General features: G+C 37.4%; 1 long non-coding RNA gene across 3 annotated transcripts in view; it reads right to left on the minus strand.

Moving 5' to 3' along the window:
• LOC116285682 (uncharacterized) overlaps positions 1–19,537 on the minus strand; it is a 198,966-nt gene that overhangs the window by 148,943 nt on the left and 30,486 nt on the right. Inside the window, exon 2 of one of the 3 annotated variants that reach the window (XR_012064554.1) lies at positions 3,344–3,722. The exons of the other annotated variants lie outside the window; for them this stretch is intronic. This is a non-coding gene — a long non-coding RNA (uncharacterized lncRNA). Of the gene's footprint in view, positions 1–3,343; positions 3,723–19,537 lie in introns of those variants that run through there. 3 annotated transcript variants of the gene reach the window in all.

Consider the following 19,537-nt stretch of genomic DNA (forward strand, 5'->3'; position numbering starts at 1 on the left):
ACGATCCCTCCACGAGAGTATTGCTAAGCAGGTGGGTCGTGGCCTCCCACCTACTTGGGACAGTGCTCATCTAACTCAATGGGGGCTGTCACTATGCTTGCCCCAGATGGTTTGAGTCCTGTTGCTTTGTCATTTTAAAAATTAGTGTCATCCTGCTGCAGATAGGTTCTTAATGTCACTGAGAGACTATTGTCTGTGTTTCCAGCTAGGCCCTTCCTCCATCTCCCACAACTACTTTAAACCTAAAGCTTTAGAAACGCACTCCTCCTTCCATTGTGCATCCCCCCCACCCCATTTTGCCATAAAGAAACAGAGCCAGCAGGAACGAACCCCTTCACCTGTCCGTGCTCACAACCACAACTGTGTTTATATCTGCTTTACAGTCTCTCCCGCTTATTGCCAGTTTTAGAAGCAAAGCTGTTCCTCTTTCTATCCTCAAAGGGGATGTTTATTCCTCATGCACTCATCTCCTCCTCCCACCTGCTCATGGACCCTTCTTGTTCGGCAAGCAATTATGAATTAAACAAGCATGCCCAGTGCATATTGTGTGCACGACATCAAACCAGAGATTCTGAACACAAACATGAAGACCATTTAGATGGACAAGAGGTGAGCAGCAGCTGACAGTGAGAATCTTTGGTAGCTTCTGCACTGAGGACGAGGTATCAGGTGCAGTGGTGGCTCAGGCTGCAGAGGGTTCCAGGCATGCTGGAAAAGGCTTATGAAAAAGTCAGTATGTAAGTGGAGACTTAAAAGTCAGTAAGGATCTACCTGCCGGCCAGGCAGAAGCAGGCTAGGTTTGTCTTTCCCTAGAAGTCCTGCTGTACATTAAACAATTAACTTTAAAAAAAAAATCAGACGTTTCCCAACTTTATTTGGGCACACAGCCCTTTTGACACAGCAGGGGTTAGTCAACGGAGAGGCACGTGGGGAGAGAGCCCTGCGGGGTGAGCCCGGAGGCTCCTCTTAAGAGTTCTTGCGAGAACCATACCAATGCTAGTGCGAAACTTCTCCTGAACTATTACATTCAAAACACTGTTCCTTTTTAAATTTATTTTTTAAATGAATTAAAAATTTTTTACTTTGCAGTCCTTTTTTTTCCCCCCAGACAAGGTTCATTCAGGGCTTTGTTATAGGACAGATGCCCAGACCTCAAGTCCCACCCCAAACTGTTAGTTCTTCTTCCTGGACCACAGTTCAGTTTATTTTTAGTTGTAAAACCAAAGGAATCAACCTCAGTTTCCTTCAGCAATATAAACTTATTTTTGACGTGATAATTTGATATATCAATTTTTGTTTTGTTTGTTGCATCTTATTTCTTTCCCTATCCTATTAAAATATTTAAGATCCTTTGACTCCTTTGCCATGGAAGCATTTGCAAAAGCTACCCCAAGGCTGCTCTTCCTGTACTGTGCGCGTGTAAGGCTGGTCTCCCAGAGAGAAGCGTGGGAAGGAGAAAGCCCTGGGAACAGGTGGAGAGAAGAAGACATGACTTCTCCCAAACACGAAGAGGGCTGAAGTGAGCCGGGCTCACCCACTGCTCTGTGGCAGATGAGGGGAAGTGGCTGAAGAGGGCCGCGTGGCGCAGGCAGAACTGGACCAGGCGCCGGGCTTCGGAGGTGCTTCAGAGACTCAAGTGCCCCCAGTGGGTCGCAGTACAACGTGCAGAAGTGTGTAAAGCTCTGACACTTCCAGAAAGCTGTGCTGGCTGGTGTGGCGGGCAGAATTCTAAGGTGGCCCCCAAACTGCCAGCCCCCTGAGTACACTTGCTTCCAGTTACTCACAAGTTAATCTAGGTATTGCTCTGAAGGGAGTCCACGGGTGCAGTTAAGGGTCCAAACCAGTTGACTTTAAAATACAGAGATTATACGGGAGGGCCCATAAAAATTATGCTCATTGGCTATAAATTAGTTCTCCTTGCTTCAGTACATTGGCATCAAAGGTCTTCTAGTGATATGGGATTCTGGAGATTGTCCCACTAGTAAACACCTGATTAACCGCAGCAACTATTCATTTGCTCACCGACCCAATACATTTCTTGAATGTCCAGAACCAAATAAAAATTAAATGTAAAATACAATGAATTCATAAGAAATGTACAATTCTATTTTGACTTCTGGCACAGATACAAAATGAGGTTGTTCTTTATCATTCACTGAATATATGATTAAAAGAGGGTAAAACATCTCAGTGAAATCTAAGAAGTTACTTATAATATTATTGTGAGTTCACTCCAGGACTAGCCTACTCCTGGTTCCTGGGAGCCATTCATTTCTTGTGTTTCTGCACATTTTACAAGCAAAGCACTAACTGCCCTGTTGTCCCAGACTGTCTTTTCAAAAATGTGTGTTCAGTGAAAAGCCCTGAAAAATACAGTGTCTGCTCCATTTGGAGCAAAGGGCAGATTTTCCTTTTGAGCAGTGTAATAAAGTTAATGTCTTCTTTCAGAACAAAGGCCAGGTTTGCTTTCGCCCTTCATAAAAAGATGAAGGTTCTATGTGTATGTGCTCAGCTGTGATATAGTCTACTGCATGTGCAGCATACACATGTCCCGTCTGCATCACACGTGGACCCGTCTGCATCCACATGGACCCGTCTGCATCACACCCATGGAATGTGGGGAGCTGGGAGAACCAATACGAGTGTGCTAGGCTCTGGCTGTTTTCTGTGATGTGAATAATACTTTATCTCAAATCCAGGAGTCTCATGTCACCTGCCAGCACCAATGAAACTGGCAGAGTAACTGGTTAACTGCAATTAGTTTAAGATCTCATATCCTCAAAGTTCTTGACCCTGGTTAGCTTATAAACATAACTGATACATGGCACACCTTAGGTGTTTCCTGGCTTATAAAACAGAGGCTTTCAGTCAAAGTAACCAATGCATTTTTCCTTATTGATCTGTATAAACTAGGTAATGAGATTACTTTTCTACATCAACTATTAGATGTATGATTTGTTTTAAAAAATCAAAATGGACACTTTCATAACCTTCATAACTTTCATAACGGACCTTTCAATGCCTTAACAAAATATTATCTTCTTAAGTCACTTGGGGAATTTGGCTTCAATCACTTCTCCCACCTTTACCAACAAAAAGAGTAATAATGAAGGAATGTTCTTTGCTCATTTATTTATAGTTGCCAAAATTTGGGGGTGGAAAAAGAAATACCTTTTCAGAACTTACATTTTGGTTAATTATAGAAATAAAATATTCTCATTAATTCTCCTTTCTAGATGCTGTATCAGATTCCTTGCAAGAATGCTATTAATTTCCTTCAGTATTTACTGCAGGAAAGTTATCTCAGAACATTAATGGAAGTGAGGACAAATATGATGCAAGCTGTTACTTTAAGCTCTTTCTTCTATGCAAGGGTTCCATTCAGTCATGAACTGAATTTTGTAAATGGAAACACTTCTGTTCTACATATGAATTTTTAAAAACTCTTACGTCAGAAATAGATGGTGTAAAGTTGATGGCTCTGTAGCTGTAATTGCTTTGAATCTGTTCGCTGGCTTGGGTCTGTAATAAGTGGTCGGCTGACTGTGTGTGTGTACAGTCAGTCTTTCTCTGGAACCAATTAACAGCATTAAAAAGCTGGAGAAGAGCTTTCACTGCCCAGTCTGCGCATCCGAGGGTGTCATATAACTGGCCAGGAGTTTTGCTTTGGTTTGCTTTGGTTTCACCTTCTGAATGGCTCATCACTCAGTCCTCCAGCAACTCTAAAACATAATGATTTGGGGAAGTTTTTAAGAACAAGAAAACATAAAAACCTTTCCAACTTTTCAACTAAGTCAAAAGACAACCTAATAGCTCAGTGTGAGTCATATGATACATTCCATGACCTGTGTAGTCACAAAGGGTTTGTTTTTTTGCTTATTTGTGTGTTTGGTTTTTAGAAGATACTGTTCCGAAAAAAAAAAAGGAAGAAAGGAGGGAGACAGAGGACAAAGAGAGAGAGAGAGACACAGAAGGGGACACACACAAAGAGACAGAGAAGAAACTACACCTGCTGGAAGGCGAGCGTGATCACCTTCTACAATCATGACGAAAGGCTTTTATCCCTAAACGGACGCTTAGTCATTGTTACAGGTGCTTCTCTCACTTGCTAGAGACTGACTGTGTCCTTTGAAATATGGGGTCCTATAACCTCGCCACTGCTGATAATATCTTGCTTGCACCATCAGCATTCCGTGTGTCAGTCATAGAACAAGTTGTCGCCCCCAGGAAGCTTGTAATTAACAGTGCTTTTCTATTGTATCTTTGATAATCCCTAGAAGACCCTGGGCTGCAGAGCATTGCTCAAATATTGAATAAAATATTGAACAGGCTTTAAATTCTCTAGAAACTATGACTAGCCCATTCTTCCACAGCTGAAGAGGATGGAGGTTACAAGTCATAAATCTGTAAGGAAATGGCTGCTCTTTGGGGCTGACAGTTTAAAGGATGAGGAGAAGGTGTGCCAGCTGTAAAGACTGCAAATCCTTCTCTGTCTCTTTTTTTCAGTGGTAGGAGGTGATGCGTTAAATGAACCATCAGCACACAAGACACATCACCGTATCCTTTGCAGCTCCAAGGAGTCTGACCTTCATCCCTTACATTGTTCCTGCCTTCTTTTACTCCCACAGCAAGGGGGACAAGGGAGTTTGTGGCTAAGCTATGAGAGTATTTCTTTTGCAGGAACTCCAAACCACGAACCTCAGTCATTTGGTGGGTGGCGCTCATGAGGTCAAGTTTACAAATCTAGAATCCTTCTAAGCCAGGTATTTGGTAGCAGATCAGCTCACTAGCTGTTACCAGAAACTTTGAAAAAAAAATGTGCAACCATTCATTTACTCACTTACTTATTAATTTAATTGTATTTTTGGTTCCCAACTGTATGTCAGGGTCAAGCCAGGACGTAATGCTGTAACAGTGATAAGGAACCCACGATCCCCAACTACACAGAGTTTAGAGTGAGAGAGAATAAATGAGCATACAGACAAAATAGCGAGCAATTGGTCTAGAAACAATTTAGTAAACAGAATATGATAGAGAGTGATGAAGAGGGATGCTTGGACCTACATAAGATAAAATAATCAGGCAAGTAATTTTGGTGGGGGCTCTGCATCGAAGTGGAAACTTTAAGAACGATTCAGCTATGCGCAGAGTAAGAGAAAGGTTGTAGGGTGGAGGGTTCAGACAGGTGGAAAAGAACTTGCTGTGTCAGAGCAAACCAAAGGAGGACGAGGTGACTTCCACGGGGTGAGCATAAGAGGAAGTGAACTGAAGCGAGGCTGGGGAGGGCGGTGTGAGCCACGCTATCTTGGGCCTTGTAGGATGCTAAGAGTTCTGGATTTTAAGTTGGGTCAGAGGGGGTGATGGCTTTCAAGCAGAGGACAGGGAAAATCCACTTTGTCCTTGAATTAGATCTCTCTAGATGCTAAAAGGATGGGGACTAAGAGTAGAAATCAGCAGTCAGACAGGAGATCGTGGGGATGTATTTCTGTTGATCCAAATAGATCCATTCTCCACTGTGCCCCACGCTCTCCTGAGCCCGGGGACCTGGCTACATGGACTGCAGCCCGGCAGCACCCCTTTGCCTGTGGCTTCCAGCTCTGTTTGGCCAGCGGGGATCATGGGCAGGACATGAGAGAGACGGAGAAAGTAATATCAAGGCATTTATTCTCCGGGCTTATTCTCAGCTAGTGTGCCACACCTAAAGTAGCCGCCCTATGGTCGTCATCACTCAGCTCTCTGCCCAGGCGCTGACAACCCTTTTCAACATTTGCCCCCTTGTGACTGCTCTTGGAGCACTCCACTCCACCACCCCGTGTTGCCTTCGCATAACCCCTGCCAACAGCTTTGCAAATAACCCCTTTTAAAAATCCTCTCCAATTACCGAGCTCGAATGTCCCATGTGTTTCTGCTCAGGAACCTGCATCCAGAAACCATCACAGTATTTCAGGCAAGAGATAATGACGGAACAATCCAAGGGGGTGGTTGTGAAGACAGAAAGAATTAGATTGACTTGAGATGTGTTTTGGAGTTAGAACCGTAGGATTTGTTGAAAGATACGATGTGGGATTTAAGGAGAAGGAAGACAAATCCAGGACGATCTCATGTGGCTGGATGATCCCAGCCAAAACGACTGGTTCAGTGGTAGGTAAGTTCCTACTTTTAAGGGAAAAGTGGAAATGGAATAGGTTTGAAGGACAGGCAAAGGGCAAGAAATGTTTATGTGACTTGAAAAAAAAATCTAATTGACTTTGCCCAAAGGCTGTATTGCAACTTTCAGATATTACAATGAAGAGAATAAAATAGTATATGTTTTAAAACAACCATTTCTGTATAAATTAGAAAATTATAGTACAAACTACGAAGAGGAATGATCAAAAGATATTTCCCCTTTCTGCAAGTGCAGCGTGACCTCAGAACGGAAACACGGCTGTAAGGGAGCTTTATTGGTTCCATGCCCTTCTTGAAGTCGTAAAGCCAGTAACATTACTTTTCCTCAGTGTTCCAAGGCACACAGATCCACAAGGCAATTTCATGTTTTCAATAATTGTGTTGTGTTCCCCATTCAAACTTTTACTGTTTCATTTTTCTATCTGCACTGTTGAGTTACTCTGTGTTCATTTCTTACAGCACACTTTAATTTTATTTTAAAATGCTTCCCCCAAAAGCTGCAAAAGAGAAACAGCAAACAATACAAATATTGTTTTTAACTACTATCTAAGTGTCAAAAGAAAAACTCGGAAAGCTTTACTTGATATAAACAGTTTGAGCAAGAAACAAACTGTTCTCGAACAGGGACACTGCAAACCCCCGAGTGGTCTGAGGCTCAGAGGCTTGACCTTACAAGACAGCTTACACAGAGAAAAGGATAAGGCTGTTTAACCTTCACCAAGATTGGTGGCTATTACGACGCGAGTTTCCAAACAGCAGGGGATTGGTTAAAAGTGATTATTTTCTACCGTTGTAGGAGGACAACTTAAGTTCCGTTTATGATTATTAGAAGCATTTACAAGAAATAACCTAAATTAAATTTTACTTACTAAGCTGGATGGAGCTCGGGTTTACATGGCTTCACTAGTTTCGTCTGGTTGGGGAATTTTCTCTCTCTCTTTTTTAATACAGTCGGTTTACAATGCTGTGTTAATTTCTGGTGGACAGCACAGTGAGTCAGTTTTAGGATTTCTTTATATATTCTAGATATGAGTGCCATGTCAGATACATGGCTTGCAAAGGTTTTCTCCCATTCTATAGGTTGCCTTTTACTCTATTGATTATATCCTATGATACACAAAAGTTCTTAAGTTTGATGTAATCCCATTATTCTATTTTTGCTTTTGTTGCCTGAGGCTTTGATGTCATATCCAAGAAATCACTGCCAAGTCCAATGTCATAAAGATTTCCCCCTATGTTTTCTCCTAGGAATTTTAGACTTTTAGGTCTCAAATTTCTGTCTTTAATCCATTTTGAGTTAAAGTTTGTTTATGGAAAAAGATTAGCGTCTAACTGCAGTCTTTTGCACGTGAATATCCAGCTTCCCCAACACAATCTGTTGAGGAGGCTCTCCTTCCCCCACTGAGTGGTCTTGGCACCCGTGACAAAGATCATTTGGTCACATACACAAAGATTTACTTCTGGTCTCTCTCTTCTATTCCATTGGTCTATTTGTCTTTATGTCCATACAACATTGTTTTGATTACGGTAGCTTTGTAACTTTATTCCTAAGTATTTTATTCTTACTGATGCTGTTGTAAATGGGGTTGTTTTCTCAATTTCTTTCTAGGAGAGTTTGTCGTTAGCCTATAGAAATACAACTGATTTTTGTATGTTGATTTTGTATCTTGCAACTTTGCTGAATTTGTTAATTGGTTCTAACAGTTTTGCATGTGGATATAATCTTTAGCATTTTCTACATGTAATATTATGTCATCTGAGAACACAGATAATTTACTTCTTCACTTCAAATTTGGATTCTTTTTATTATTTTGACATTATTTATTTATTTTTAACTTGTTTTTTCTTTACATTTTCTAGGTGACTTTATTTATTTATATTTTTTGAGTTTTTTTTGGTGGGGGGAGGTAATGAGGTTTATTTGTTTGTTTGTTTGTTTTTGGAGGTGGTACTGGGGACTGAACCCAGCACCTTGTATATGCTAAGCAGGAGCTCTACCACGTGAGCCATACCCTCCTAATTGCTCTGGCTAGGACTTCTAATCTCCTATCAATAGAAGTGGCAAGAATGGACATTCTTGCCTTGATTTTTGAGGAAAACCTCAGGTATTTCACCATTGAGTATGACATTAGCTGTGGAATTTGCATAAATAGTTTTTATTATATTTAGGCAGTTTCTTTCTGTTTCAGTTTTTCGTTTTAATTATGAAAGGCTACTGAGCCTGTCAAATGCTTTTTCTCTGTCTATTGAGAGGATCATATGATTTTTATCCTTCATTCTATTAATACAATTGATCACAATGATTGATTTTCATGTCAAACCATCTTTGCATTCCAAGAATAAATTCTACCTGATCATGGTATATAATTCTTTTAATGGCCTGTTGAATTCTATTTGCTAGTATTTTGTTGAAGATTTTGCATTAATATTCAATAGGGACATTGGTCTATAGTTTTCTTTTTTTGTGGTATCTTTGTCTAGTTTTGGTAATAGGGTAATGCTGGCCTCAAAGAATGATCTGGGAAGTGTTCCCTCCTCTTCTATTCTTTGGAAGAGTTTCAGGAGGGTTAGTGTAAATTCTTCTTTAAATGTTTAGCAGAATTCTCCAGTGAAGCCATCTGCTCCAGGACTTTTCTTTGTGGAGATGTTTCTGATTACTGATTCAATCTTTAACTTGTTACTTGTCTATTCAGATTTCCTATTTTTTCATGAGTTAGTCTTGGTAGATTGTTTGTTTCTAGGAATTTGTTTATTTCTTTACGTTATTCAGTTTGTTGGAGTACAATATTCATAGTAGTCTCTTATAATCCTTTATATTTATGTGGCATCAGTTGTAATATCCTACCTTTCATTTCTGATTTTAGTTATTTGAGTCTTACATCTTTTTTTCTTAGTCTAGCTAAGGGTTTGTCAATTTTGTTTATCTTAAAAAAATTCATAGTTTTGTAAATTTTTTCTACATTTTTATATTTATTTATCTCTGATGTAGTCTTCATTATTTCCTTCCTTTGGCTAACTTTGAGTTTAATTTTTTTCTTCTTTCTAATTTCTTGAAATATAAAGTTAGGTTTTTGGTTGGTTTTTTTTTTTTGAGATTTTCTTTTTTAGTGTATGCATTCACAACTATAACCTTCCCTTTTAGCAATGCCTTCACTGAAACCTGTAAGTTTTGGTTTTTTGTGTTTTCATTTACACTTGTCTCAAGGTGTTTTCTAATTTTCCTTACAACCTCTTTGACTTACTGGTTGTTTAATTTCAACATATTTGTAAATTTTCCAGTTTTCTTTAGGTTATTAATTTCTAATTTTATTCCATTGTGCAGAAAAGATATTTTCCATGATTTCAATTTTCCTGCATTTGTTAAGGCTTATTTTGTGGCCTAACTCATGGTCTATTATGGAGAATAAACCATCTGCATTTGTGAAGAATATATTTTCTGCTGTTGTTGACTGAAGTGTTCTGTATATATCTGTTAAGTCCAAATGATTGATAGTGTTGTTCAAGTCCCCTGTTTCCTTACCGATCCTCTGTTTGGTTGTTAGTCCATTATTGAAAGTAGGACATTGAAGTCTCCCACTATTACCATGTTTCAGTATACTCTTTTCAATTTTGTCCAAATTTGTATCATATATGTAGCAGCTCTGAGGTTTGGTGCATAAATATTTACAACAGTTATATCTTTTTGTGAACTGACAATTTTATCATTATATAATGTCCTTCTTTGTCTCTTATAAAACCTTTTGATTTAAAGTCTACTTTGTCTGATATTAGCATAGCCACCCCTGCTCTCTTGGTTACCATTTGCATGGAGTATCTTTTTCCATTTTCCCACTTTCAATCTAGATCTAAAATGAGTCTCTTATCAACAGCATATAGTTAAATGCTGTTTTTTAATCTATTCAGCCAATCCATGTCTTTTTTTTAACATTTTTTATTGATTTATAATCATTTTACAATGTTGTGTCAAATTCCAGTATACAGCACAATTTTTCAGTTATACATAAACATATATATATATGTTTGAATATATATATGTATATATATTATATGTTTGAATATATATATGTGTGTATATATATGAATATATATATATATTCATTGTCACATTTTTTTCTGTGTGAGCTACCATAAAATCTTGTATATATTTCCCTGGGCTATACAGTATAATCTTGTTTATCTATTCTACATTTTGAAATCCCAGTCTATCCCTTCCCATCCCCCACTCCCTTGGCAACCACAAGTTTGTATTCTATGTCTATGAGTCTGTTTCTGTTTTGTATTTATATTTTGTTTGTTTGTTTTAGATTCCACATATGAGCAATCTCATATGGTATTTTTCTTTCTCTTTCTGGCTTACTTCACTTAGAATGACATTCTCCAGGAACATCCATGTTGCTGCAAATGGCATCATATTGTCGGTTTTTCCGGGCAGCCAATCTATGGCTTTTGATTGGTGAGTTAAACTATTTACATTAAAAGTAATTACTGATAGGGAAGGACTTACTATTGACATTTTATTAACTGTTTTCTGCATTTCTTGTAGCTATTTGGTCCCTCCTTTCTGCTCTTACTGCCTTACTTTGTATTTCATTGAGTTTTTTTTTCTCATTTCCTGTTGCGTATACTCTATAGATACTTCCTTTGTGGTTACCATTGCAACTACATTAAATATCTTAAGGTTACAACATTCTAGGGGAGGAGGCCAAGATGGTGTAGTAGTAGGTCGCACGCAGCTCACCCTCTCCCACAGATACACCAAGACTCACATCTACGGACCCACTCAGCCAACCAGAGCACCTGCAGAACTCTGATAGAACACTGTCCTCTTCAAAAGACAAAGGCGCCAAAAATCTGTTTTATTCCTACTTTGGCATTGAATAGATAAATAAATAAACTCCTTTAAGAACCACAATAGATAACTGATACTCCATAAGCCACAGTACCAGAGACATATGAGCAAGATGAAGCAGAGAAACCGTTCCCAATTAAAAGAGCAAGAGAAATCCCCTGAAAGGTTGTAACATTCTGTTTTAGACTAATAACAACTTCAGTTCAATTGCACACAAAAACCATTCCTTTACAGCTCCACTCATCCACACAGTTTACAGCATTGATATCAAATTCTATATTTGTATACTGTGATCATTAACATAGATTTATACTTTATAAAAATGTTTTTGTCATTTAAATTATATGCACCAAAGTTATGCTAGTATGGATTACTGTATTTGTCCCTTATTTACCTTTACTGGAGAAATATATTTACATACAGCTTCACACTGCTATTTATCATTTTTCATTTTACTTTTGATGGGATCACTTTAGCATTTCTTGTAGAACAGGTCTAGTGGTAATGAAATCACTCCGCTACTGTTTATCTCAGAAAGCCTTAATTTTTTCCTTCATTATTAAAGGATGATTTGCCATATACAGTATTCATGGTTGACAGGTTTTTTCCTTTCAACACTTTAAATATGTCATCCTAATCCCTTCTGGTTTGCAGAGTTTCTGCTGAGAAATCTGGTAATTTTATGGAGGCTCCTTTGTATGTGTAAACTGATTCAGACCACTAATAACTGTGACTTAGTCACTCAAGTTCTGATGAATCAGATCAGCAGCCTCCTGCTTTGGGGGAATAAGTAACAGAAGTCCAGGAAAGATGCACTGGAAGTCTTTTGCTTTTACAAGTAAAGGTAGAAAAGGGGGTAGAAATATTGCCCTTTCCCCTTAAATCTGTTTATTTAAAATGGGCTTAGTATATATTTTTCAGAAACCATAGCTACTTGGTTTATTGAGGGCTAGTTAGCTCATGCATAAAGGAAGCTTACACTAATGACAGGGTATTTACGCAAGAAATAAATTCTCGATTACTCATTTAGAGCACTGTATTGCTAAGTGCATAGTTAATTTATAAGGTCCCAACGTGGAAGTATAGGCAAAAAGTTGCAATTTTTACAGATAATAAAATTCCTAAAATTTATACTGGCTTTACACAGAATTTATGGCTATAGATCTCTTCTCAAGACCGTCAATGCCCCCAATATCATCATTTTTTATGTTGTGAGGTATAAATCGACCAAAGTAGAAGAATATTAAATAGTAAGTTGATTAAGAATTGAAAGCCAATCAATTCTAATATATTGTTTAGAAATAACAGAGCTAAACATTTTTCCTTCAGCTTGTGGATTATAAATATGGTTTCAGGCTAACAGAATTTTTATACACATTCTTTTGAAAAAATTAATAGTCATCTTAGTGATAATGTGCCAAAAGTATGACAACATACGGTGTCTACTGTCTTACACTATTTTATTATAAACAAGGTATTTGCTTATGATTGTAGATATTATTGAATTTACAAATCCCTTAGCAGCAGCCAAATCAAGTGTTTTTATAAAGCTTTGGAAACAAAATCTTAACCAATAGTGAGTTTACGTTAATTAGAAATATATCGTGTCCTCCCCTTCTAAGATCACTCTCGACTGCCCAAGATTTAGCTCCAAAAATTTTTATGTTTAATTTTTAGTCATATTCTGGCAAAACAGAGAGATACACATGGTTGCCAAATTGAGCCAGATGGAAAAGTTGACCTGATGGCACTGCTGTTTCAGCATCTTCACTTCCAAGTGTTCTGCTGTCCTTTCGTATGTCCCAGCCTAGTCACCCTCAGCACACAAAGCCACACCAATGTGTGTCCCTCTGCAGGAAGGACCCTCAGACTGTACCACCTCCGTGTGTCAACCGGTGGAGCTTTGTTGCTGCATGTCCTTATATAATTCACAGGAATTCAGCTTTTGAAACAAATTTTAAAAAGCATGAAAATAATTCACACCATTTATATGTCTCCTGGTAGAGATAAAGAAATACTAAAAACACATTTTAGTAAAAATTTTACTTTTCATTGATTGTTGTCACTTGATAGATACAACTCAAATATCTATAAAGTCTGAACACTCAGTTTTGTTTCTTTAATAAAAATAAATTGTTTGGGATTTATAATAAATTTCAGTAACAATAAGCACTGAAGTAAAAGAAAAACACTTCAGCTGAGTACTACCATTAAATCACAGAAACATATCTGTAGAATTTTGCCAAAATTCCTTAGAAAAGGGATTGAATAATACTTACTGCTGCTTTTACTAAAACAAACTCTAAGAAACATAATTTTCCAATAGTAAAAATTTCCTTTCCTCTGAAATCTTGGAAGGCTTTTAAAAAGTGATTATTCACAGGCACGCTTTAAGGACACATCTTTAAAAATTCGATTTTGCGAGATAATTCCCCACAGACTGTGGACTTTGAAGGGTTTCTGAGGGCTTGCTTTGAAAATGTGCACCGTTGTGGTAGTCATGAATTTTAAAGTTAATACAAGTTTGGACTCTTATGCTAAATTAATTTTATAAAATTTCTTCTTAATTTTTCTAGTTAAGAGGCATGCTTTCAGTTCTTATTTTTTTTTTCCTTTTTTTCCATTTTCATTATTACATACACTATCAAACTGGTGATTGTCAGAATCCATTCTCTTCTTGTATCAAAGCTTTAAGATTTTATCTAAGATGGCACCTTCCAGGATCTTTTGTAGTAGATGAGCAAAATATTTAAGAGAAGAAAAATCTGTTTTTTAGAAATAGTCTTCTCCAATCTCAGGATCTTTCTCTCCTACAGCTCTAATAAAGATATCTGATTCTAATTCATTGTAAAATAAAGTGTATTCAGGCAGTCAAAATAATGTTTGTTTTCTGTCATTCCTTCAACAGAATGTGCAGCCTTCAATGGGTAGCTGAGGCCCACACTGAGATTTTAGTAACTTATTCATAGGCCATGATAACTGCTCATTTCTAAAGGTTTCTTCGTTATTGTCTTTATTTTTCTCTTCATCTAACATTAATGTAAATTCAATTAAAATAACATATGTAGAAGTATACTTAGGAATAAAGAGTATGAGACAATATGTCATATTGAAAGTCACGCTAAATTCAGCTTTAGCTGAGAGATTGTCAGAATGCTCCCAAGAAGGGACTACATGAAATAATGCAGCACTAAACATTTTTGTATTAATACATCAGGGAAAATAGATGGTGGACAAAATTTTTGTAAGTGAGAGATTCTAAGTAAAATTTATAAAGCAGTGAATGAGATCAAAGAGGAACATTTTAAATAAGTAAAATTATCAAAGCGTATTTATGACCTACATGTATGTGAATTTAAAATTATATATCCTTTGCTTCTTTTTGAAATTACAGACACTGCAGAATGAAAACACTGTAAGTTTACAAACTGCTCCTCAATCAGGCATGACAGTTTATTCCTCCTTATCTTTCTTCATGATGTCAACCTCTACCTGCCATGTCTTATACCTCAGCTCCCATGTTCAAATCCAAGGCTGAGCTCACATTTTCCTTCCTCAGCCAAACCAACTACTCCGTTCTACATCACATTTTCCCCCTCTGCTATCCAATTAACTTTCTCCTCTCTACTGTACCATTGTTAGACTTTGGCAGTAGGGTATCATACAGCTTCTTATTTAGCTAAAATTATTTTCATTTCCTTGTTTTAGGAATTATGTGTATTATGCATCAAATTGTTACCCAGTGTAAGTTGTTGTAGCTAGCACAAACTTGGCCCTCACTATATGAATTCATTTAGAAATATATCATGATTTCTGTTCCTCACATTGATGGAGAAAATTTTTTTCCTTGGAAAAGAACAACTCTACGTCGAGCAAAACACCCTAATAACAATTTTTGATTGTGAAACATTAGCCCTCTCTGTGTCCCTCCTCTGCAAGACATTTGAGATAGGAGAAAATGAAAAATGAAAATGTATGCATAGATAATTATAGATTAAACCCAATCAGCTCAAGGAATAAAGTTTTGTTTAAGTTTAAGGACACTGAGCAGAGAATCAGATGGGGAAAAGTCTATAAAAACAAGCTCAGACTGGAGACAGGGGACAGGTGTTCCTCTTGGTGTCCTGTAAATGGATAATTAGTTACTTCTTACTCTTGTTTCCTGAAACCAGTGTATTTCTCAGTAAATCCATAACTGTGTAAGCTCAACCCTACAGCCATGTTTTCCTCATGGAGTTTTGAGCACCTGACAATCAGCACCACCTATGAACCCACCACTCTAGAGACATGACACTGAAATGAGAGAAAATTAATCACATAAACTTTGCTCTCTTAAGAAAACTAAGATCCTTCGGGTTGTCAGGCTAGACAGACAGCAGGGTCCCCAAACCAAAAGACACAGGAACATTCAATCAGAGAGTTCATTTCCCCCAAATTTTAGCTAATATTTTGATGTTACAGGGATACATGTCCAGTAAAAGCAGGCTTGATCATTTTATCCACTCAATGAATATTTAATAACTGCACATTTTGTGCCAGGATTATCAAGTTTGTTTTTAAAAAGTTTACTTCTATCTTGACTATTTCCCAAAAGGTATCTGAAGTGACTTTCTTGAGATGGTTTTTTCTACCCATTACAATTCATTGTGATCTTACAGAATCCATACAATCAAATTAGTACACTGGTGGCTCCATTTCTTTCAAAAGACTTTGCTCTCCAGGGGTGCAGTATATGTCAAATGTTCTAGTTATTAAGCTGAAAAAATAAATCCTGCTCACAAATCAACGAATATTTGTTCAGGGCCATGTTTTTTACTAAGCATTTTATTTTTGTTCACTAAAACAAAGTGACACAAGAATAAAAGATGTTGTCCTGCTCCTGCTATGACTTCTTGCCAGGAGATACACAAACAAGCAGAGAACAAATTTCTGCCCTTGGGGACACTGCACGCTCAAGCACCAGGACAGCTGTGGAAAACAACTAAAGAGCAATGGGGGGCACGACTGAGTAAGGCTTCTGAGCATTTTTAATGTGGTTAGAATCACCTCAGACTCTTGTTAAAATGCGGATTCAGGTGGAGTGGATCTGGGGTGGAACTTGGGCCTCCACATTTTTAACAAGTTCCCAGGTGATACTGGAGGCTGCTGGCTCCTGTATCCCAAATTCTAAACCCAGCTCTGCTGCTGGCAGGGTGAGCTAGTCATTCACCTCCCGAAATTCCTTCTGGTATATGTGGGAGCATTTAATACATAAGATAAACAGTTCTTGAATGCTCCTCACTGCTCTAACACTTTGGTCCTCTATCATTTTTACTGGTGTATTTTTTTTTTATTTTCTCTTTTAACACTTATTTTATCAAAGATTTATCAACTGATTACTTAAATCAATCTTGACCCAATTCTATAATAACAGAAGAGGCAGATGAGAGAGTTAGCTGTCTTGCTTTCTAAATGAATGGCTCCTCTAATTCCCCAATTCATCCTATCTTTTAACTAATTATTAGATGATTTTATAAACTTCTTCCTCTTCAGATATTCATCTGTTTTACACAAAGTGTCTTTTGAGTTTTCTAATTTCATATTCTCATTATTTTTCTACTCCATCAAATTTTCTACAGTAAGAATATAAAACTCTGAATGTTTTTATCTGCCATGTAGATCTCTAGTTTCTTGTCTTAAAAAAAAAAACTCAAGGAACTGGCATTCCACAAGGTGCCTAAAGAACAATATTGTACAGTTTTTAACTCAAAGACAACCGTTTTTAATTTACTATTTTACTAAAATTAGTTTCTGTCATGTAATCTTGTGTTGAGAATTCTTGGCCATAGAGATAGGAATATGTCATTTAAGAAGCTCGTGAAGATTTTTCCTTCAATGCCCTCTCCTTTGGCGTTGCCTCTGGGCCCTTCCTGACTGCCATCAGTAAGCAACTGCGGACTATAATGTATTGAGAATACACTGAGCAAAGGAAAGCATTGGCATCCAAGTTTTGCACACTAATTAAGAGCTGCAAACATCTTAACAAAGTTCAGTTATAATTGTGAAAGTGCCTTTTCCATCTGTTTATAGAAATACACCAGCTAGAGTTGGGAATTTTTACATTGCCTAATAAAAAGATAAGTGCTTTATAAAAAGAGTTGATCTTTCTAAAATATTTAAAGTCCTGTCCTTGAAGGCTTTTAAAATCCTTTGTTTTTCTGTTAAAGTCTATATAGCCCTTAGAGAGATAGAGAGAGCATTTATTATCTCCAAGAGCCACACTTCCAGTGGTATCAGAAAAAGAGTGTTCTTTGAATTTTCTACCAGGAATACCAATGTGCTTATCTTTCTCAAAATATTTGTAGCACCCTTTAAAACAAAAATACAACCTACACAAAGAAATCTAAATAAATAGTACTGGTTGCTGGCTCACTGGGAGAGACCAGTTGGGTATCAGTTAAAATGCCTCACTTATAGAATGAACCCTTCTTCTGGGTCTGATCTGCAATATCATCAGATGAAACATTTAAGCATCAGTACTCATAGTGGATTGCCTTTCAAAATTTACAGAAACTCAAGAAAATAACTATCCAGAAGACTGACAGACTTGTTCAGACATAACGAGCACACTGTCTCTTTCAAGGAAGCCATTTGAAAAAAATCTCACTATGGCTAGAAAGTGACTCAGTAAGCAGAGAGTCAGAGCAGGGATTAAGGACTTATTAAATACTTCCTGTCTTTTGCTAGTTTACCTTGATGGATCTTTCACCATAGTACTAAGGAAGGACCAACAAATGTAACAAACCATAGTGTTGAACAGACACAGTCTAATGCATGGTCACACTGGTAGCGGAAAAGACTGACTACTCAGGAGACAGTAGAAACAACAGCAGGAACTTGTTTCTTTTCTCAGACGAGAAAGCAGGTTTATAGCACCTACTGGGTCAGCGGGCCAAAGCCGGAGCCACAGCAAGCTGTGGTGGGGGAAGGCGGGGAGCGCATGGAGGGGCACCCCAGTTCCCTCTTCCTCTCACTTCCAGTCTCCTTCCCATGCCTCTCACTGGCTGAACCCACTCACAAGACAGCTTTCCAAAGGATTCTCATTCTATTTTCCCTTTGCTTTTTGGAAGATATTCAACTCTGGTTTCCCTAGAAATTCTAACACGCATACTTACCTAAGCCAAAAATTAATATCTTTCCCCTTTTCCAAACAACTTAATTACATCCATGACTCCTGGCTTCAAGGCTATTATTATTCTTGTGTAATTTAAGATCTTTTAAACACCACACTACATTACCATTATTGTTTTATACAGTCTTAATCCTAACACACATTGTGTTTCAGATATTTTTCCAATACATTTTCCACATCCTCCTGGTAATAACTCACAAAGGAAAGAGTGTTATTATCACCATTTTACAAAGGAGAAGAAAAGGGCAGACGGAGGTTAATTAATTTTCGCATGATCACACCCATTAAATGACAGAGTGAAGTTTTCAGTGCCCACGGTTGGCTTCAGAGTCTAAGCTCATAATCACTCTTTCGAGCCTCTGCCTGTGAATGCTGCCTCAGAGTTCTTAGCTTTGTAAGAGCTAACCTCTCAGCCCATCTACCTAGAAACAGTGTTTTTTCTATCTATAATTTCTTTAATGTGAATTTATTGGTGGCAACCACAGTTTTTGATTATCTACACTTGTCTTTATTTTTCCTTCTTTCTTGAAAAGGACTATTTTTATTGGCTACAGAGTGTGCCATCAACAGTCATCTTCATGTAGGATACTACTGCACTGCTTCTGAGCTTTCACTTCCTTACTGTAAAGTCAGATGTCAGTCTAATTATTGCTCCATTTCAATAATCAGAATTTCTCTTTGGCTGCTTTAAATGTTAGGCTGTTGCTCTTGGTGTTTTAAATTTCACTATCATGGCGTTAAGCGTGGATTTCTTTTATTTGTTTTTTTAGTTATTTCTTTTTACACAGTGTTTATTTTTATTTAAAGCTCATTGGGCTTCTTGAATTAACACACTTGGGTGTCTTTCAAATTCTGGGAAGTTCTCAGCCATTAGACCTTTAGATAATACTTCTACCCCATTTTTTCTCCTCCTTTCCATCAGGAACTATTAAGCCTTTTAACTTTTCTATACCTTTAATCTGTTTGTCTTATTTTCTATTCTTCTATTACTCTGGGCTGAATTCTGGCTATTTTCTTCAGTTTTTAATTTGATTTCATCAACTTTCAAACTTTAAATATTATTATTATTTTTTATTTCTAGGAATTAGAAAAATCATTCCCCCAATCTTCTTGCTTTTTATGATTATTTTAAAGTTGTCTCTACTTGTATAAGATGCTTATAATTCCCATTCATGATACCCAGTCCCCAGATTTTGCTATTGTCATTTCTTCTAGCATTGTTCAGAGTGCCTGGTTTCTTTATATGTTTTTATGCTTTTATTTTACTATCAGGTGTTTGATTTGCTTGAAACTGTACATGCAGAAGTATTTGAAGCCTGGGATGCTATTCTCCAGAACAGGCTGGCATC

The sequence above is a fragment of the Vicugna pacos genome, chromosome 26, assembly GCF_048564905.1.
Source record: "Vicugna pacos chromosome 26, VicPac4, whole genome shotgun sequence".
NCBI lineage: Eukaryota > Metazoa > Chordata > Mammalia > Artiodactyla > Camelidae > Vicugna > Vicugna pacos.